Below are 6,386 nucleotides of genomic sequence, written 5' to 3'. Positions count from 1 at the left end.
GTGATTTGATGGTTTTAGCGTTGTTTGAAGTGTTTTGAGGATTGGAACAAGTTTGAATAAGGTATTAGGATGTGTTGGTATTTTTGGTTGAGGTCCCGGGGGCCTCGGGGTGAATTCGGGTGGTCAAACGGAAGGTTTTTGGAGTTAATTGCAGGTTCAACCTTGCTGGTATCTGTTGGTTTCGCACCTGCGGTTATGGGACCGCAGGTGCGGTCTCGCTGAAGCGATTGGAAGATGCGCAGAAGCGGAAGTCTTGGCCCTTGCCAGATTCCGCAGGAGCGGAAGGAGGACCGCATAGGCGGCCTCGCAGAAGCGAGCAAGGCCTCGCTGGAGCGGAATTTGGAACCCTGGTCAGGTTCCGCAGAAGCGGAGCATTGGATCGCTTAAGCGGTCCCGCAGATGCGATTGGGGACCGCAGAAGCGAAAGGTTGCCTTAAGTGAAAGGTCCGCAAAAGCGGACGTTGACCGCATAAGCGGAAGCCGCAAAAGCGGTACTGGAACCGCAGAAGCGAAATGCCTGGCAGTTAAGTGAAATTAATCATCTTCGCGAATTTTTGAAAGAACAACATTTTGGACTTCGGACTAAGGAGATTTTGGGCGATTTTTGAAGAGGGTTTCGAGGGCTATCATCAGGTATGGATTCTTGGACTTAGATTATGATATTATTGTGTATAAACATGGATTAACACTGAAAACCCAAGGAATTAAAGGGTAAAATGGAGGTTAGGGCTTGAAACTTAAGAAAGTTAAACTAGGGATTTGAGGGGCCAAACGAACTCCGATTTTGGTGAATTTTATATGTATGGACTCGTGGCGAGACGAGGAATCCGGTGATGTAAATTTCGTAATTTTTCGAGAAGCGGGCCCGGGGCTCGAGTTTTTCTAGTTTCGAGATTCTTGCTAATTTTCGATTGTTTTCGTTTGGGTAGTGTTCCCTTAGCATATTGTGATGTATTCGCTCTGATTTTGGTTAGATTCGACGCGCGTGGAGGCCGGTTTGAGGGGCAAAGGCGTCGCCAGCTAGGAATTTCACCGGTTCGAGGTGAGTAATACTTGTAAATGATATCCTGAGGGTTTGAAACCCCGGATTTGCACATCATAGTGCTGTATTGTGGTGACTTGCACGCCAGGTATGAGCGTGGGGTAGAGCACCGTTGGGGATTGTGACTTGGTCCGTCCCGATTGTTGATTTTACTGCGTAATTGACTGAAACCTACTTGATGCTATCGTGATTTGGGTTGATTTCCATGTTTTGGGCTTCGTGCCGATTATTTGAATCCTTTAGGGATTATTATCACTGTTTTCATGACACTTAGCATATTAAATGATTTCAGTCCTGAGTTAAACCTTGTTTTGAAATGTGCAGTCATATTGCTAAAGTTTAAAGACTTAAATTGCATTTTTCTGATGTTTTGAGTTAAAAGCTATTACTTGACATTGCCCGAGTGGCTCATTTGCATGTTCTGGACTGAGGATGGATCGGGCTGCACGCCGCAGCGATGCTATGATGATATTGCGCTTGGGCTGTAGGAGCCCCTCCGGAGTCTGAACCCCCACAGTGAGCGCGGGTACCCAAATGGATCAGGCTGCGCGCTGCAGCGGTTATATGCATTGCATTGCATTCATGCATTGGTTCCTGTTTGTAATACGTGTCATGACATTCAACACTCTCATTTCATTGGCATTCAAGCTACTTCTTGCAATGTTTACCAGACGCCCTGGTGTTATTTGTTAGTGGAGTGTTGTGGCCGAGGGGCTGACTTATGTGCGGACTTGCACTATCTAATTACGCATTCATTTGCTTGACTGTTGGAAAAGGGTATTTTCAAAAGAGGTTTTTAAACTGAGCCAGATATTTTCTAAAGGATTTTTCACGGTTTTTACTGTTTTCTCAAAGGGTTGTACTGTCCTATTTAGCATGATGGAGTGCTCTTACGTGATTTCTTGTCTCTCAGTTATTATTTACTCTTATTACCACTGAGTTGGAAGTACTCACTTTACTCCCTGCACCTCGCGTGCAGTTGCAGGTAATGTTCACCCGGTAGCGGGTGATTAGCGGACTGAAGCTATTACTAATGTAGCTGAGCAAGGTGACCACCAGCGTTCGCGGCACCGTACTTCATCTTTTGGATTCCAGATTTCATTTTATATATATATATGACCCTGTAGTTGCATTCCTACTTCTTAGATGCTCGTGACTTGTGACACCCCGGTCGGGTAGTAATTAACAGTTTCTAATGCCATTAAGTTGTATCTTCTATTCATTTATCTTTAATAATTGTTAGTGAAAGGATTTGGGTTAGTTGGCTGGCCTTGTCTTCACGAGAGGCGCCATCACGATCGGGTATGGGTATTGGGTCGTGACAAGTTGGTATCAGAGCCTAGGTTACTAGGTCTCACGAGTCATGAGCAGGTTTAGTAGAGTCTCGCGGATCAGTACGGAGACGTCTGAATTTATCCTCGAGAGGCTGCAGAACGTTTAGGAAAACTTCCCATTCTTGGAATTCTTATCGTGCATACTTGATTCAGCTTGAGATATAACTCTTGAAATTCCTTCCACACGTCTGTATGCGCACGCGAGCGCTCAGTATTATATGTGCCTTGACGGCTTGTGATTCCCCGATCAAGGGGTGAGATGTAATCTCTGTGAGTTTGATGTTGGGCCAGTCTGGAGGACTTGAGGCCGGATCCTTGCCCATGGCTCGAGCACTGAGGTGCTGATTGTGTGAGCAAGTGTTTTGAACTTATATGTTCAGTATTGCCCCTATTAGCCGGAATGGTGATTTGGTATTCATGTGATGAGTATGTTAGTACTGCGAGATATAATTATATGACTTGGTAGTGACAAAGAAGTCTGCAGGATAATAGATGAACTGTTAAGTGATTCGTCTCCTATTGTGGATTGATGTGTAGCCCGAATTATGGGCGCGTGAAGAACATTGCCGTACCTCCTAGTTGGGAAGTGAAGGGCATTGCATGCGGCGGTATGAGTTCGGACTCAGGAAGACTAATGACTGAGTAACGTATATGATGGTGAAAGGTATGCTGAAGTACTAAATTGAGGCGAAGCAGGGGTCATCTCCTGCGGAGTGTTCTTGAGTGGTATGGTCCTTACGTGTATGTTAGAAGATCTCATGTGTAATAGAAGGGTATGTGTTGAAATTTAAAAATTTGGGTCGCTTAAGAGAGTGGACTCAGTTGATGTGGGGATGAATGCGAGGGTTGTAGAGGATTTCAGTACTAGACGATCCGTGTTTTCACAAACTTGTAGATGATTTGAGTTTAATCTCACCATGACATTGTGGCATCATTACAGTAAATGTTTTATGAGTTGTTAAGCATGTCTTGATATATGGCTTCGAGCCAAGTTGGGGAGGTTGCTGTTGATTAGCTGATTGCACGGTTATGTGCTATGTTGGGTATGTCTCGAGGTATGCTGGCGAGTTAGTTCTAGTTACACAGATTGAGCCGAGGATGGCACGAGTGAAGCAAAATTTCGACAAAGGTTATATTATGTTCCATAGGGTATGAGAATTTCGGAATGTCTAGAGTTGTTGTTGGTAAAGAATGCTCGGTGCATAGAGCAGGAAGTTGCTTGGTTGTATTGGGATGAGGGTCTCATTTTACGGTATCGGAGTGTCAATAAAGCACGAGTGGTTCTGTTCGTTAAATCAGGTAATTTGCAGTTGTATAAGAGAGAATGACTCTTGAGAATGGTTTTAATGTGTTCAAGAATCTACATGTAGCACTCAGGTGTTTTAAGGTGGTGTATGTGACTAAAGACAGAGTTTCAATAGAAAATGTCAAGACTTGTGGTATTTTTATGTTGATCATGGGATCCTATGTGTCGATACCTGGAAAGTAAAGAAAGCGAATTTAGATTCGCAGAAAGTTCTCAGAGTGAAGTATTCTGGAATGTGGTAATTCTGGGAAACAATTGAGAGAGTATTCAATGGCCTATGGGTCTTAGACAGTGTGGTCTTATGTTCGAGTCTCGTGTGGTAAGCTTGGATTGAGGCATTGTGATGCTACAGCGAGGGAGAAATATCAAGTGGATGATGAATCAAAAAGGGAAATTAGATAGATGGAATAGCTTGATAGTAGACCGAATTGGTATGGTAAGGATGTGATTAATTCTTCGTATGTGTTCGAGGTAATAGGCTTTTGCAGGTATTGTGCAGCAAGGCTCTTGAGTTCTGACAGCTTGCTTAGCTTGGTTCGGGTAGAAGGATTCAGTCCTGGCAGTTTAGCTTGTGCAATGGAATTGGGGGAGAGTTCTTGATAAGTTTTACCGTGGTTTAGAGGCGTATAAATTGCCTATGGGCATGCGAAACATGGAATGTGTAATGATTTCTCTTCTTGATGGGATTGATGGAGAGTTCTTGACTAGTGGAGTACGTAGATGTTTGTGGTTAGGAAGGGAGATGGAGTTCTCATGTTATACTAGTGTGGTATGGTATATGCGATATGTGGTGGAGGATTGGGATTGGTGTGTGTAAGGTTACGGTTCTGTTCATAATGGAAAGTCATTAAATTCTTAAGCAGCACGGACAGCTGCAGGTGATTAAAGAATCGATCTTCAAATGATTAAGGAAAATGGTATTGCCAACCATAGTGATTCGACGGGGGTATATGTTCCAGTAAAAGGGCAATGTGATGTAAACTGATAATACTTCGGTAGTGTTGCGGCATCTGGGATCGACTGTTGATATTTGAGTTTGTTTGATGGCACAGGGAAACTTTAGAATACCTTTCGTGGGATGATTGGGTACTTGAGGTGTGATATGTATTCTTACGGCGCAATTTGGGATCAGGTATAGTGATTTGTGTGCTATATGGAGTTGGAGACTAGGAGTTCTCGTGTTCAGGCTATGCAATTGTTGTAAATCGTGTGTATCGGCACCGTCTAGCGGTTATTGTGAATTAGAGGTCTGAGTGGATCTTTCTTTGCTTGGTATGCCAGATTTTGGATATGATATTGGATTGTAGACTGGTTGTCTTAGTGTTGGATTATTCTAGTCTATTGTACTACGGGCTATGCCGGAAATGCCACGGGTTGAGTGGCAAGGTGCATTGGATTATGTTCTTGCATAGTGGTATATATTTCAAAAGATTCAGCGGACAGTTGAGAAGGATTGCTTTCCTTAATCGGGCCTTCGCAACGGATGTCAGTGGAGAGGTTTCTACCATTGATTCAGTTCTGGTATTGAGTGACCTTTTCAGATGCGTTCCTTGTGGCCGGGCATGTTGCCGGGCGAGGTTGTGAATTTCGATGTTGATTTGGTGCCGGGCACCGTATTGTACGGCTCCGACAGGAGTTATAGTAGTGGAAGGAGCAGCTTCAGGCTTCTTGATAATGAGCTCGTTGGCAGGCCAATGTGGCTACGTTTTTAGCTTGAGTTAGCTTGGTTAGTCCCGAGTTGTATTGTTGAGGGATAGGTTGGATCTATCGTTATTGAGCTTGTTTAGGGATTTGGGGAGATCTATGAGTTGCTTTCTGTGCTGTGGGATGTCATGACTTGTTGGCTATAGGCACATGTGGTGCGGTCCTATTTGAGACTCATAGAGGAAGTAAAGCGGGAAGAGTGATTGAGTGTTGCTCAGCAAATGGAGTATTGGTTATGGCCTATCGGGTTGTATGTCATATGTTATTGGTTTCACCGTGGATGTAATGAATTGCTTTGGTTACAGACATCAAATGTGCGTGGCTGTCGATTTTGATCATAGCGACTTGAGGTGCTTCATGTGTAACAGTGTTTGGATATGATCGCGCATTGTAGCGAGGCTACGTGGAGTTAGGACCCTTCGAGGTAGATTCAGGTGTTCTATTTCTATGATGTGAGACGGGGTCTCAGCCTTGTGTTGTGATGATACTGATGAGCTTGAAGTACAGCTCTTTTGTTTGAGTTATTTTCATGATTTGAGTATATTCAGGTCGTTTCTTGTTGGTACGCGTATTATGCAAGTTGTGGCTTAGGCCTGTGTTGAGGTTCATATCACCAGAGTGGTGTGTTGGGTTCGAGGTGATCGTCAGAGTCATTAATAAACGCGAACAGAATTGATTGCAGCTTGTTAGAGAGATAATATCAAGGTATGGCCCCGAAATCTGTTGTGATATTAGTCAAAGGGAAGTGGCTTAATGAATGGTGGATCTGAGGAATAGTTACGATCTATCGCGTGTTTCATTTGTTGTTGGCAGTATATGGAAGTGTTGGAATAAGACTTTAGCTAATAAAAGATTTTCTATCGGTATTTGGTTATTATGGGCAACTGCTGTAAATAGAGGCGCCATCATGACCGGGTATGGGAATTGGGTCGTGACATTTTGGTTCTAGTAGTAATGATTTTTTACAACTAAATGAGCTTGAAGTTTATTTGTCGCAGCA

The sequence above is a fragment of the Nicotiana attenuata genome, unplaced genomic scaffold (assembly GCF_001879085.1).
Source record: "Nicotiana attenuata strain UT unplaced genomic scaffold, NIATTr2, whole genome shotgun sequence".
NCBI classification, from domain to species: Eukaryota; Viridiplantae; Streptophyta; class Magnoliopsida; order Solanales; family Solanaceae; genus Nicotiana; species Nicotiana attenuata.
The sequence above is the reverse complement of the archived record's forward strand: the minus strand, read 5'-3'. Positions refer to the sequence as shown.